General features: G+C 41.9%; 1 protein-coding gene across 15 annotated transcripts in view; it reads left to right on the top strand.

Annotated features, from left to right (window-relative positions):
- The window catches only part of SYNE1 (spectrin repeat containing nuclear envelope protein 1), a 465,530-nt gene that overhangs the window by 64,604 nt on the left and 386,563 nt on the right, over positions 1–14,363 (top strand). The gene's annotated exons all lie outside the window — the stretch shown is intronic.

Raw genomic sequence — 14,363 nt, 5'->3', positions numbered from 1 at the left:
CTAAAATTAAAAATTTACATATATATCTAAGGTTAAAATTGGGGACTTGGAATAAATTGAATGATTTTTTTCAATTAAAAAAGCCTTTAAAGTTATTAAGATTTTAACATAATAAGAATGCCTGAATTCCTAAATGCTGACTGAAAAAGGTGTCATTTTTTTCCCCCTGAAAATGCATCGGAAGCACTTTTTATAAATCAATGTGAAAACTGTCTTTGTGGAAACCCTGGCATTAGGGAGCAGTGCATGTGGTCAGTAAGCAGGGGGTAAAGCTAAACACTGAGAGAAGAAGAATATGCTTTTATAGAGGGGTTGCTGTAGGGATACTTTAAGGACAGTGCTGCAAGGAGAGTTGAAAGTTCCCTTGGTGAAAGCTGTGTTTGGTTTAGATACTGACTGAATTGGGACAACTCCCAAAAGCCACCATAAAAGGTGGAATATGATAAAAACAACCTTCAAGACTCCTGGTGCGATAAAAGGTATTATTTGTTGTTGGTGCCTTTGTGTGTGTGTGTGTGTGTGTGTGTGTGTGTGTGCTCTTTCTTCTGATATAATTCCAGTGTGGATCCCTGGTACAAAAAACTGATATTATGTAGAGAAGATTTTAAAACAACTCAAGTGAAATATTTTTTCTCTTCCTATTTTATCTGAACCTGAACCTGATAGAAGTGAAATGAATACTACTGATTTATGCTCATGCTTTTGGGAAACCTAAAACCATTTAGTGAAATGGTTATTCACTAAACCATTTATAGTGAAAGCCTGAATTGTGAAAGTTTGCTAGGAATGCTAAGATAAAAGCCAAATTTTAAAACAGAAATATAGATGATTTACATGTAAGTATTTTTAAGAGATGGTTTCTAAAAGTTAAGACATCAGTGTTATAACATTCATGACAGAGCTAAATATCTTCAAATTAGTGACCAAAATATTCTTGAAGTCTCAATCTCAAGTCAAAAATTTGTCATAGTCTCTTATGGCTTATTTTATTTTTTTACTTCCAGTTTTATTATTTTTAAATTCTAATTTTAAAAGTACACTGACATATCTTTATGTGAATGTAATGGAATTCTTTCATCATATTTTTAATTTTGTTTTTAGACTTCTTATAAAATAAGAGGATGACTCAAAATTTCTCCTCCTTACTGTTGTGTGTCGATTCTAGAGGATGGTAACCAGATGCACCCAACTTTGCTTCTGGAATCCTAACAATTTTTCCTCAGTGGTGTCGCCCCAAAACATACTTAGGTAGCTGCACCATTTTACTTACCTGATGTAAGTAAAATGTAGACACAGTAGAAAGTCTTATGCTGGTGTTTGGCTACCTGGAATATACTGTTAATAAATTCCTCTTGATATATGTTCTGGTAATTTCCAAAGTTTTATATAAAATGTACCATGCATTTTTACAGCTGATTGAAACTTGGAATCTGGTGTTTGGTTATATATAAAAACACCAAAATCTTACATTTTTATATACATGTACCAAAACATATGTTTCCTTTATCTAACAAATAACTTTTATTTAGTTCTGATTGTTCTGAGTTTCCTTGAAATAATTCAGTGAAATAGTGCACTTATTTAAATTTATACCAATTTAAAATATTGGGCGGTGGGGTGGAGAAAGTGAACAGAAACCTCTTCGCCTTTTGCCAAGCATGTAATTAAAATAACCATATCAAAAAAGTGCAATAGCTTCTTTTTATATTGGGACAGTCTTTATTCTGCTTATTACCTCTTCCTAAGATTTCTCGTCATATTCCCTCCTTATCTCCCTTCCCATCTCTGCCTATATGGAAGTCAGGTCTTCTTCTTTTCTAGACGTTTTAAACTCATTTACCTTCAGGTGATTTGAGATGTGGCTGGTTTAAGAAGATAGCGAGTAATGCATCTGTGGAAAACTGGGAAATGTTAAGTCACACCTAAAAACACTCAAATTAAAATGTTTTCTTAGAACGTTGCTGGTGAAAGAAAACACATTTTGGGCTCAGATTCTGCCCACATGCCACTACTTAGCAACTCTTTTTCTTTTAAATTGAAGTATAGTTGATTTACAATGTTCTGTTAGTTTCAGGTATACAGAAAACTGATTTATATATATATATTTATATATATTCTTATATATTATATAGATTATTTTCCCTTATAGCTTATTAGAAAATATTGAGTATAGTTCCCTTTGCGATATAGTAGGGCCTTGTTTGTTATCTATTTTATATATGTAGTGTGTAATTTTAATCCCAAACTCCTAATTTCTTCACGCCCCCCTTTCCCCTTTGGTAACCATAAGTTTGTTTTCTACATCTGTGGGTCTGTTTCTGTTTTGGATATAAGTTCGTTTGTATCATTTGTTTAGATTCCACATATAAGCGATATCATATGGTATTTGTCTTTGTCTGACTTACTTCACTTAGTATGATAATCACTGGGTCCTTCCATTGTTGCTGCAAATGGCATTATTTCATTCCTTTTTTTGGCTGAGTAATATTCCATTGTATATATGTACCACATCTTCTTTATCCATTCATTTGGCTCCTGACCAATGGTGTTTAAGAGCTGGGAGAGAGGCATCATCTGTGGGAGAAGGACTCAGACAGGATAGATGGTGCCATGAAGCCAGACAGAGGGCAGGAATGGATAGTGGTTGCCAGAGTTGTCTGGTTGGAGAAGTAGAAAAGGTACCTAGGCAGGCAGGCCTAGAAGGGAGAAAGGCAGAACCAAGCTTGGTTGGTTGGCTAGAGAAAGCATGTGAATCAGTGAGCAACCATTCAATCTGGTAGGAAAATAGACGTCTGACACATTTTGGAGAACTCCATGAAATTGGTAGTCTCATGAGGGGTGTGGCCCTTTCCCTTTCTTTGCACCGTCCTCTTTGTTGCCACACTTCTAATTCAGTCCTCAGAAAAGTGAAACAGTGGACCTTGGAAACAGTGTTCGTTTAGAAATAAATGGAGAAAGCAACATCTCATGGTGATAAAGGGTTTGACTCTGGTGTTGAACAGATATGAAAGCAAATGTTGCCTCCCTCTGTATTCAGTATGTCATACGTGTACGTCTCACAGCTGAGCCCCTCCCCAGGATGTGTCCTCAGCCCAGGGGATTTGCCTCATCTGAGGTATGCCTCTCCATAGGGCAGCCCATATCCTGCCAGTGGGTGCAAGGTCCCTGCCCCTTATTTCCATTTAGGACCTCTCTGAAGGACCACCCCAGCTAATTGCATCTCAGGTCAGCATCTCCCTCTCTAAAATCCTGCTTCCCTCATGCCCTTAAAAGTGTTGGTTTTGAGAGCATATCCCCCCAAACACTTCCTACTGACAAAATTCCTTCTAGAGTCCTCTTCTCTGTTAGCTTGACCTTGACAAATGATCATACCAAGGCAGATAGAAATATAGAGATGGGGAAGGGGAATCATTTGTATGTGAGCCAGCTTCCACGAACTTCTGGTTGAATTCTGTTTCTGTGGAGGGTGCCACAACAGGGGCGAGGTGGGCCCAGAGGGAGGGAGGGAAAAAGTTGGAGAATTGAAGACAGGAGGTCAAGGTGTCCCTGGGGAGGAGAGGTCCTCATAGCTTGTAACTCAGGAAGCTGGTGGAATATACACGGCCTAGCTCAATTGTCCTCACCTTTTCTTTATCATTTGCCTTTTTTTTTTTTTGCGGTACTTGGGCCTCTCACTGTTGTGGCCTCTCCCGTTGCGGAGCACAGGCTCCGGACGTGCAGGCTCAGCGGCCATGGCTCACGGGCCCAGCCGCTCCGCGGCATGTGGGATCCTCCCAGACCGGGGCACGAACCCATGTCCCCTGTATCGGCAGGCGGACTCCCAACCACTGCGCCACCAGGGAAGCCCTATCATTTGCCTTTTTATGTAACTTATTAGGAAAAATTTTAGCTATAGAAGCAGAATTTTCCCATTAGTTCCCATCCTTGCAAACTGTAGGGACTGGCTTTTTTTTTTTTCCCACATTCATGTTGCCTTTAATTTCCTCCACTGTGGTCTTTTTCTTTTTCTTTTTAATCCTCTCACATATGCCACGCCACTGTTTTTACTTTGTGCTGCATACACAGAACTTGGGCTGTGATGTGCTTCTTTTTGATTCCTGTCCTCCCTATTGGACTGTAAGGAACCACACCCATCCTCTCCAGTTGCATCCCTAGCTGGTCAGAAGTGGGTGCTGGCATACAGGAGGGGCATAATGACATTTGTTAAATACATGAATCAAACAATCAGAGAATGGATCAAAATTAGAATAGGAGTAAGACTTCCTAAATTCTGGCCGTGGTTCTGTAACTTCCTAGACTTCATTTCAGTTTCTAGATTTCTGGCATATTTCTTAACCCCACCATGCTTCATTTCCTTATTTCCATCTGGGCTAATGATACCTCCTCTGTCTGCTCAGCCAGGCTACTTGTGTGAATCAAATGAGAAGTATACACGGAAACGAGAGTAAATTCAAGTGTTGTAAAAATATAAGGTGTTTTTATGAATTCACCATGTGATTATTTTCTTTTGCAATGTTTATACCCACAAATAGAGAAAGAAAAAAGTGACAGAAAAAAAACTACCAAAGTTCTGGAGAAACTGTTCAAATTTATTGTCTTTATTTAGAGCTAGAAGATATTGCAGGAAGCCACCGTATGAATGGCCATAATGAACTCTGCTGCTTTCACTCTCATTATATTTATGCTTATCTTCTCTTTATTATGATTATTACTCCTCTGTAGGGCACATGTCTATCATTGTTTTTCTATATTGTACACACAATCCTTTATGCAGAAGTCTAAGCTTTGTTTTCAAATTCAGGACCGTTTGGACTTTAGAAATATAATATGGTGGGCCGGCCACATGGTATGTATCACCCCCAATCAGAGACTGTGTCTTTGTAATCAGAGACATTACTATTTCTGCAAAGCAAAGTATGAATTTTAACATTAAGTGGGGTAAAGAAAGATTATAAACAGGCTCTTCTCAATTTAGGTGAGTTTTTTTTTTCACCAAATGATTTTTACTAAAAATGTATGAAATTGAGGCCTATTTAAAGGTTCAAGGCTGATGTATGTATTACCTTCTCTCTCCCACACCCCCATACATACCTAATTAAAATTCCTCATGGTAAGAAAGCATTTCCTCCATCGTTGTTTCCCTAGAGACTAACCCACTGCCTGGAACGTCGTCTGATCTGTGTGTCCTTAGAAAACCACCCATATTTAACTGCCTCCCAAACAAATATATGAAAATTCTCTAAATATTTAAATTTTCTTGTAATTTGCTGACTGACATATGCTATTTGCTTTTCCTTGCCTGACAGTGATAAAATTAAAATGTTACAATGAATGGTTCAGACTATATTTTTAACTAACGATAGCCAACTGGAGCTGAAAGACTATCTTTTGTTTTGTTTTGTTTTATATATTTCCGAAAAAAAAAATTTAGAAGGTTTAGAATAGTTAAATAAACCAAACACGTTAACAGGATTTACACACCCTCTCCTCTCCCACCCACTCCCTATCACGTAAGACCAAATTTTCCAGATTTAAATGACAATATCTCAGACATCGTAGGATATTTTATTCATATTGGAAAAATCATGCCATCTTTCAGCAAATGTCCTTGACTTACTGCATTTTGACACTTCTTAAATTAATATATCTCGGGTAAATTTTTGTCTAAATAAATATACAAACAGTGGGAATAACCCAATATGATAGTGATGTTTTGGAGTAGTTAATTGGGCAATAATAATTCAATTGAAACAGATATAAATTTTTAAGATGTTCATACCACTTCATTCCCATTGTTACACATAGATACAAAGGACATAGTTTATTCTCAACTGGGATGATTCTTCACCAGCAGAGTTTTGACAGTCTGGAGACATTTTTGATAGTCATAATGACACATCTTAAAGAGCCACAGAAAGAGGAAAACATCCAAGGTGCTCCACGCCTGTGATCCAAGTTCATTGCCAAGTACCCAGGTCAAGTCTAAGAGAGACTCTGAAGTCAGACAGACTTTGACTTTAACGTCAAAGCTGCCACTTTCAAACTGGCAACTCATGAGTAAAGGCAAGGGATGCCGCCAAATGTCCTATAATGCATGGGACAGCCTCTCATAATATAACAAATAATTATCCTGCCCAAACTGTCAATAGGGTTGAGGTTGAGAAATTTCTAATTTAGGAACTGAGATAATTATATTCTTCTCATCCCTTGTGCCTTAGATTTAAAGTGAGATGGTACTAAATTTTACAAATGTGACTTTAATGAAAGTGGGCTCTTTTTATCTCGTCACTGGTTTTACATACAAAAGAAATACAACTCCACTTCCAAAGATCTTAGGAGCACTGTCTTTACTGATGTGTGCTTGAAAAAAATTGAAGCAGTGATTAGAGCACTCAATACAGGCAAAAATCCTTAAAAATTCCCTTTTCTCATCTATTTCCTCAATCTCACTCTTCCACTGGCTCTTGATCTTCTCCCCTCCTCTCCTTCTCTGTCCTTTCCCATTAGTCTGTGCTGAACTTGTGCAGAGGAACTTCGGATTCCCTTGTTCCTTGCCACTTTTCTCTCCATTGCTCATCTGATCAGAACACCAAAGACCCAGAAGGTAGACCCAATCAAGCAAGCCTAGAATCTTTCTTTTATAGAAGACAGAGTGAAGGAGGGGTGTGTGTGTGTGTGTGTGTGTGTTTGTGTGTTTGTGCACGCGCACACGCACACGTGTGTATCTGTCACACAAGTAAATGCCTTTGTTTAGTTAGCCTTTTCTGTGTAACAAACCACTTCAAAACTTTGTAGCTAAAACAATCATAATTCATCATTTCTCATAACCTGTGGGTTGGCTGGTTAGTTCATAGTTAAACATGGATGGTTTTCTGAGGAACACATATAGAAGGCAATGTTCCAGGCAGTGGGTTCATTTCTAGGGATACAATGATGGGGAAAATGCTCTTTTCCTGGAGGAATTTGTAATCAGGTATGTATGGGGATGTGGGAGGGAGGAGTAACAGATGCATCAACTCTGAAGCCTTAGAGGAGTCTCAGTTTGCTGGCTTCACCTGGTTTGTGTTCATCTGCAACGTTGGCCAGACTAGAAGGTTCAGGATGACCTCACCCACGTGTTTGGCCATTGGTTCTGCCTATTGGATAGGGCATCTCAGTTCTTCTCCACATGGACCCTCCTCCAATAGAGACTGCTATCCTTGCTTGGTGAATTTAGGACAGGGATCCAAGACAGCTAAAATAGAAACTGTAGGAGTTCTTAAGGCCTAGAAGCAGATGATATAAAGTCATTTCTGCTGCATTATTGATCAAAGCAAATACAATGCAAGATCAAATTCAAGGAGAGGGGAAATCAGTTCTGCCCTTGAGGCGAGGAAGGGCAGAGTCACATTGCAAAGGAGGATGCCTGCTGGGACTGGGGGATTTTTTGTCCATAATTTAATATCTGTCCTCTGATCACTGTGCTTCATATTCTTTCTACATCAAAATACACTCATTCCCTCTCAAGACATCAGAAGTCTCATCCAATTATGTGATCAAGCCCCACCTCCAGTCTCGTGTGATCTGCATCTGGTCCAGATACAGAGGAGGCCCCTCGGGTGTAATTTCTGTCAGTCCCCAGACCTGGAAACTAAAAAGAGAAGTTACTCTCCCCATTCATCCAACATGCAGTGATGAGACGGGAAAGGACCATTGCAATGGATGCTTCTGTCCGAAGAAGGGAAGAATGGAAAGGATATGGCAGTCGTGTTCTGAAGTCATTCTGAAGTCCAGCCAGGCACCCGTGGCCCCCTCCTTTAATTCAAGCGCAAGGGTCATTCCCTGTCTTTTTTTTTTTGCGGTACGCGGGCCTCTCACTGCTGTGGCCTCTCCCGTTGCACAGCACAGGCTCCGGATGCGCAGGCTCAGCAGCCATGGCTCATGGGCCCAGCCGCTCCGCGGCATGTGGGATCTTCCCGGGCCGGGGCACGAACCCGTGTCCCCTGCTTCGGCAGGCGGACTCTCAACCACTGCGCCACCAGGGAAGCCCCCTGTCTTCTTGATAAGAAGTGGCTCATGTTTGTGGCTGATAGTCTGAGCCGTATAAAGCTGCGGTTCCAGTCTTCTCTTCGTTTTGAGCTGTCCTGTCCCTGTAGTGCAGACCAGTGGCATTTTGGCTTAACAGGTTTGGGGGCTTCCTGAAAATCTGCTTGGAGTTCATTCTGTGGCCCCCAAACCCAAAGTCTGAAATCAGCTTTGGAGCACATGTGAGGCTGCAGTGGGCAGTGCCCTTAAGATTCTTAGAGGGCTTCCCTGGTGGCGCAGTGGTTGAGAGTCTGCCTGCCAATGCAGGGGACACAGGTTCGAGCCCTGGCCTGGGAAGATCCCACATGCCGCGGAGCAACTAAGCCCGTGAGCCACAACTACTGAGCCTGCGCCTCTGGAGCCTATGCTCCGCAACAAGAGAGGCCGCGACAATGAGAGGCCCACGCACCGCGATGAAGAGTGGCCCCCGCTTGCCGCAACTGGAGAAAGCCCTCGCACAGAAAAGAAGACCCAACACAGCCAAAAATAAATAAATTAATTAAAATTTAAAAAAAAAGATTCTTAGAAGATGGTTTGGCTGAGAACATCAATCAAACACTGAAAAAAATAAATAACTTAATAAATAAATTAATTAATTAAAAAACAAACAGACACTGCCTTAAATCTTTCTGAGTTCTTAACAATGGTTCTTACAGTCACAGTCTAGATTGATTGTTGTCCTGAAGCTATGTTTTACTTTGCAAATCTTCTTCCAGGGCAGACTGACAATGACTAACCATTATATTGTCTGATGCGCCATATCAAAGGTCTCCTATGTTTCCTCTAAATTCTGTTTGCAAACTAAATAGTTCCTTCTTTGGTTCATCTCCCTTTCTTCCAGTACCATAAAATGTGCAGCTGAAAGAAGCCGGCTGACAGCTTTCTGCAGGGAAATCTCCCTAGCCAGTTGCAAAAGTTCAAGTTACTACCAACGACAGAATATATAACGCATAAAATATGTGTCGCTCTCCTTCCAGTCCCAGCTAGCAGTTTCCTCACTGTTCTTTCAGCCTCTGCTAACAGTCTTTGTGTCCTTCAGCCTCCCTCCCCATCTGATCCCAAGACCACCTGGGTTTGTTTCTGGTTGTTACTTGAAAGTTAAAAGTGCATGTTTAGGGGCTTCCCTGGTGGCACAGTGGTTGGGAGTCCGCCTGCCGATGCAGGGGACACGGGTTTGTGCCCCTGTCCGGGAAGATCCCGCGTGCCGCGGAGCGGCTGGGCCCGTGAGCCATGGCCGCTGGGCCTGCGCGTCCGGAGCCTGTGCTCCGCAACGGGAGAGGCCACAACAGTGAGAGGCCCGCGTACCGCAAAAAAATAAAAATAAAAAAAAATAAAGTGCATGTTTAATGTGCATTAGAAATAATGGCGTTCTTTAAATTTTATGGATATATCCAAATTTTCTCTAAATTTAAAGACTTTGTTGTTTATTTTATTCATTTATTCATTCAACAGGATTTATTTGTAACATTTGTAGGCATTGGGAACCAAGTTACTGTCCTCATGGGGCTTATATTCTAGTAGGCAGTCCACGATTCTGAAGCAAAGCTCAGGAGAGCTCAGCTCCAGCTCTCCCTCTCTAGAACTTAATGTTTAGACTTTAGCCAAAAGGTCCTTTTTTAGAAAGCTGAAGTTATGTTTCCTTGAGCATTACCTTTCAGAGGGTGAGGAATTGAAATGATATCTTGTTCATCTTTCATCCTCACAACATCTAGTTTACAGCCAACAGTTGGCACACAGTAGATGTTGATGGAAAGAGCAGAATTCACCCTTTCCTTGAAAGGTGTTACATTGGCCCCTCTTTCCTTGAAAGGTGTTACATTGGCCCCTCTCTCTGGCCTTCATCTCTTTATATCTCTAATTAAATCCTTCATTCCTGGGATAAACCCCACTTGATCATGGTGTATGATCCTATTAATGTGCTGTTGGATTCTGTTTGCTAGTATTTTGTTGAGGATTTTTGCACCTGTGTTCGTCAGTGATATTGGCCTGTACTTTTCTTTCTTTGTGACATCTTTGTCTGGTTTTGGTATCAGGGTGATGGTGGCCTCGTAGAATGAGTTTGGAGTGTTCCTCCCTCTGCCATACTTTGGAAGAGTTTGAGAAGGATGGATGTTAGCTCTTCTCTAAATGTTTGATAGAATTCGCCTGTGAAGACATCTGGTCCTGGGCTTTTGTTTGTTGGAAGATTTTTCAGCACAGTCTCAATTTCAGGGCTTGTGATTGGTCTGTTCATATTTTCTATTTCTTCCTGGTTCAGTCTCGGAAGGTTATACTTTTCTAAGAATGTGTCCATTTCTTCCAGGTTGTCCATTTTATTGGCATAGAGTTGCTTGTAGTAGTGTCTCATGATCCTTTGTGTTTCTACAGTGTCAATTGTTACTTCTTTTTCATTTCTAATTCTGTTGAGTCTACTCCCTTTTTTTTCTTGATGAGTCTGGCTAATTGTTTATCAATTTTGTTTATCTTCTCAGAGAACCAGCTTTTGCTTTTATTGATCTTTGCTGTTGTTGCCTTCCTTCTTTTTCATTTATTTCTGCTCTGATCTTTACAATTTCTTTCCTTCTGCTCACTTTGTTGCAAAACGGTGTGTGGCAGGCCGGAGGAGGCCCTTTTCAAATGCCAGTGGTCTGCAGAACCCACCTGTCATGATTGTTGAGGTGGCCTGAGAACACCACGTAGCAGGGCTGTGGGCGAACTGGCAGAGGAAGTGTGTGAGGTGCGCCTGCAGATCCGTCTGTTAGAGAGGGTCCTTCAGGGAGTCAGGGTCGTGTTCCGCATCGTCCCTGTAGTAACGCTCTTCGTATTTACGTGTGGCGAGAATATCAGGCAAGGGTTAAGCCGTCCTCCTCGTCATCGTCCTCCCGTTCCTCCCACGTGTCACTGGAGTCATCTTGGCTTCACTCTGCAGGGCGGCCTGGCGGGTGGCCTTGGCCTCCATGACGTTGGACAGCTCGTTGATGATCAGCTTCAGGGTCTTGACCAGCAGAGGAAAGTTGGTCCAGCACTCAGGGTTCTTGGCCGACTTGGAGCGGGTGCGGGTGCCCTCGTCCAGGCCGTAGATCTCCGCCCCCTTCACGCGGATGTCCTGTAGCCGCTTGTCATCCGCGTGGATGCCGTGTGGAACAGCTTACGCAGCGCCACAGAGCTGGCTTTGCGCTCATACTGCCCGTAGAACAGGTGCTGCCGGCTGGTCTACTCGGCCATCGCGAACTCCAGGGCGGCCTTGCCTCTGGGCCCCAGGAGGCTGCACAGGAACTCTAGGAGGGGCTCCAGCTGAGTGTGCACCATGTGGGCGAACACCGTGATCAGGGACCGCATGCCGCTGAGCATCTCTGCCTTCTGCGTCTAGCTGAGGATGGCATGGAAAATCTGGTCCAGGCTCTCCCCCAGCTCCCACCCCGCCTTGGAGATGAGGGTGGACGCGAGGCGGCCCGCGAAGGCGGTGGTGAACTTGGAGGTGCGGGGGCCCAGCACCTGCATCACACACCACAGCCTGTTGTAGTCATGCAAATTAAACCACAGGGAGCTGGCATCTCACACCGGTCAGCATGGCCGTCATCACAAAATCTACAAACAATACATGCTGGAGAAGGTGTGGAGAAAAGGGAAGCCTCCTGCACTGTTGGTGGGAATGTAAATTGATACAGCCACTATGGAGAACAGTATGGAGGTTCCTTAAAAAACTAAAATAGAACTACCATACGACCCAGCAATCCCACTCCTGGGCATATACCCTGAGAAAACCATAATTCAAAAACATACATATACCACAATATTCATTGCAGCACTATTTACAATAGCCAGGTCGTGGAAACATCCTAAATGTCCAACAACAGATGAATGAATAAAGAAGATGTGGCACATATATACAATGGAATATTACTCAGCCATAAAAAGGAACGAAATTGAGTTATTTGTAGTGAGGTGGATGGACCTAGAGTCTGTCATACAGAGTGAAGTAAGTCAGAAAGAGAAAAATACCATATGCTAACGCACATATCCGGAATGTAAAACAACCGTACTGATGAACCTAGTGGCAGGGCAGGAATAAAGATGCAGATGTAGAGAACGGACTTGAGGACACAGCGGGGGAAGGGGAAGCTGGGATGAAGTGAGAGAGTGGCATGGACATATATGCACTACCAAATGTAAAATAGCTAGCTAGTGGGAAGCAGCTGCATAGCACAGGGAGATCAGCTCGGTGCTTTGTGACCACCTAGAGGGGTGGGATAGGGAGGGTGGGAGGAGACACAAGAGGGAGGGGATATGGGGATATATGCATACATAGAGCTGATTCACTTTGTCGTACAGCAGAAACTAACACAATAAGGTAAAGCAATTATACTCCAATAAAGATACATATTAAAAAAATAAAGCCTTCCTGAAGCCAACGTTTTTTTCTTTGTATATTAGTTTTACCTTATTGCATAACAAATTACCAAACTTAGCAGTTTAAAACAGCGTTCGTTTATTATCTCCAAACATTTGTGGGTAGTCCACAATTTGTGTGGTAGTCCATGCAGCTACCTGTGCCCTCTGCTCCGGGTCTCACAAGTCCACGATCAGGGTGTCAGCTGGGCGGCATTCTCACCCGGAGGCTGAATGAGGGAAGAATCCACTTTTGAACTCATTCAGGCTGTTAGCAGAATTCATTTCCTTGTGTATGACAGAGCTTCTTCCTGACTCTTGGCTGGAGGCTGCCCCCAACTTCCAGAGGCAGCCTGCAGTTCTCTGCTCCGGGGCCCTCTCCAAGGACTGTTCATAGTGTGACTGTTTGCTTCTTTAAGCCAGCAGGAGAATCTGTCACTCCAGTCAGCTCAGAAGGAATCTTACATAAAGTAACATGTGCATGGGTGTGGCATCACATCACCCGTTGCTGTGTTCTGTTGATTAGAAGCAATTCACAAGTTCTGGTTGCAGTTGCCCACACAAAGGTGTGGACTCCAGGAGGTGGGAATTTGGGGAGGTTACCCTATTATCGTGTGTTCACTACGCTACTCATCTGGTGAAATTCCTGTAATGCCTCTATCTTGTTGCATTACTCTATAACCCTCCACTACACATGTGCCCTTTCTTGTCTCTCTCCACCTCTAAATATTTACCTTTATTATAATTTTTTGACTTTGCTACTTTTTTTCTTACAGTTTTATTGAGGCATAATTGACGTGCAGCACTGTATAAGTTTAAGGTGTACAGCATAATGATTTGACTTACATAATCATGAAATGACTATCCCAAACAGTTTAGTGAACATCCCTCATCTCTGTAGACACAAAATTAAAGAAATAGAGAAAAATTGTTTTCCTTGTGATGAGAACTCTTAGGATTTACTCTCTTAACCATTTTCATATATAACACACAGCAGCGTTGATTGTATTTATCATGTATATTAAATCCCTAATACTTATTTCTCTTGTAACTGGAAGTTCGCACCTTTCGACCAGCTTCATCCAGTTCCCCCTCCCCACATCCCACCTCTGCTAACCATAAGTCTGATCTCTTTTTCTGCGACTTTGCCTGTTTTTGAAGTGTAATTGACCTAAACACTGTGTTAGTTCCTGTTACACAACACAGTGATCCACTGTGTCTATGCATTTCGGAATGATCACCATAAGACTAGTTGCCGTCTGTCACCCTACAAAGGTATCACATAGTTATTAACTGTAGTCCCCGAACTGTACATTTAATACCTGTGACTTATTTTGTAACTGGAAGTTTGTACCTCTTAATCTCCCTCACCTACTTCTCTCCTCCCCTCAAACCCTCCCAGCAACTGCCTGCTTGTTCTCTGTATCTATGACTCTGTTTCTCTTTTTTATGTTTGTTCATTTTTTTTTATTTTTTTGGATTTCACATATAAGTGAAATCGTACAGTATTTGTCTTTTTCTTTCTGACTGATTTCACCTAGCATAATACCCTCTAGGTCCATCCATGTTGTTGCAAATGGCAAGCTTTCACTTGTTTTTTTAATGGCTGAGTAATATTCCATTTCATGTATGTATATGTATATATATATATATATATATATACACACCACATCATGTTCTTTGTTCTTTATCCATTGATCTGTTGATGGGCACTTAGATTGCTTCCATATCTTCTTGGCTATTGTGAATAACACTGCAGTGAACATAGGGATGCATATATCTTTTCTAATTAGTGTTTTTGTTTTCTAAATACCCTGGAGTGGAGTTGCTGGATCATATGGTAGTTCCATTTTTAAATTTTTTGAGGAATCTCTATACTGTTTTCCACAGTTGGTGCACCAGTTTACATTCCCTCCAATAGTGCATAAGGG

This window comes from Stenella coeruleoalba (genome assembly GCF_951394435.1).
Source record: "Stenella coeruleoalba genome assembly, chromosome: 12".
NCBI classification, from domain to species: domain Eukaryota; kingdom Metazoa; phylum Chordata; class Mammalia; order Artiodactyla; family Delphinidae; genus Stenella; species Stenella coeruleoalba.
Note: the sequence above shows the minus strand (reverse complement) of the source record. Positions and strands in the feature narration are given on the sequence as shown.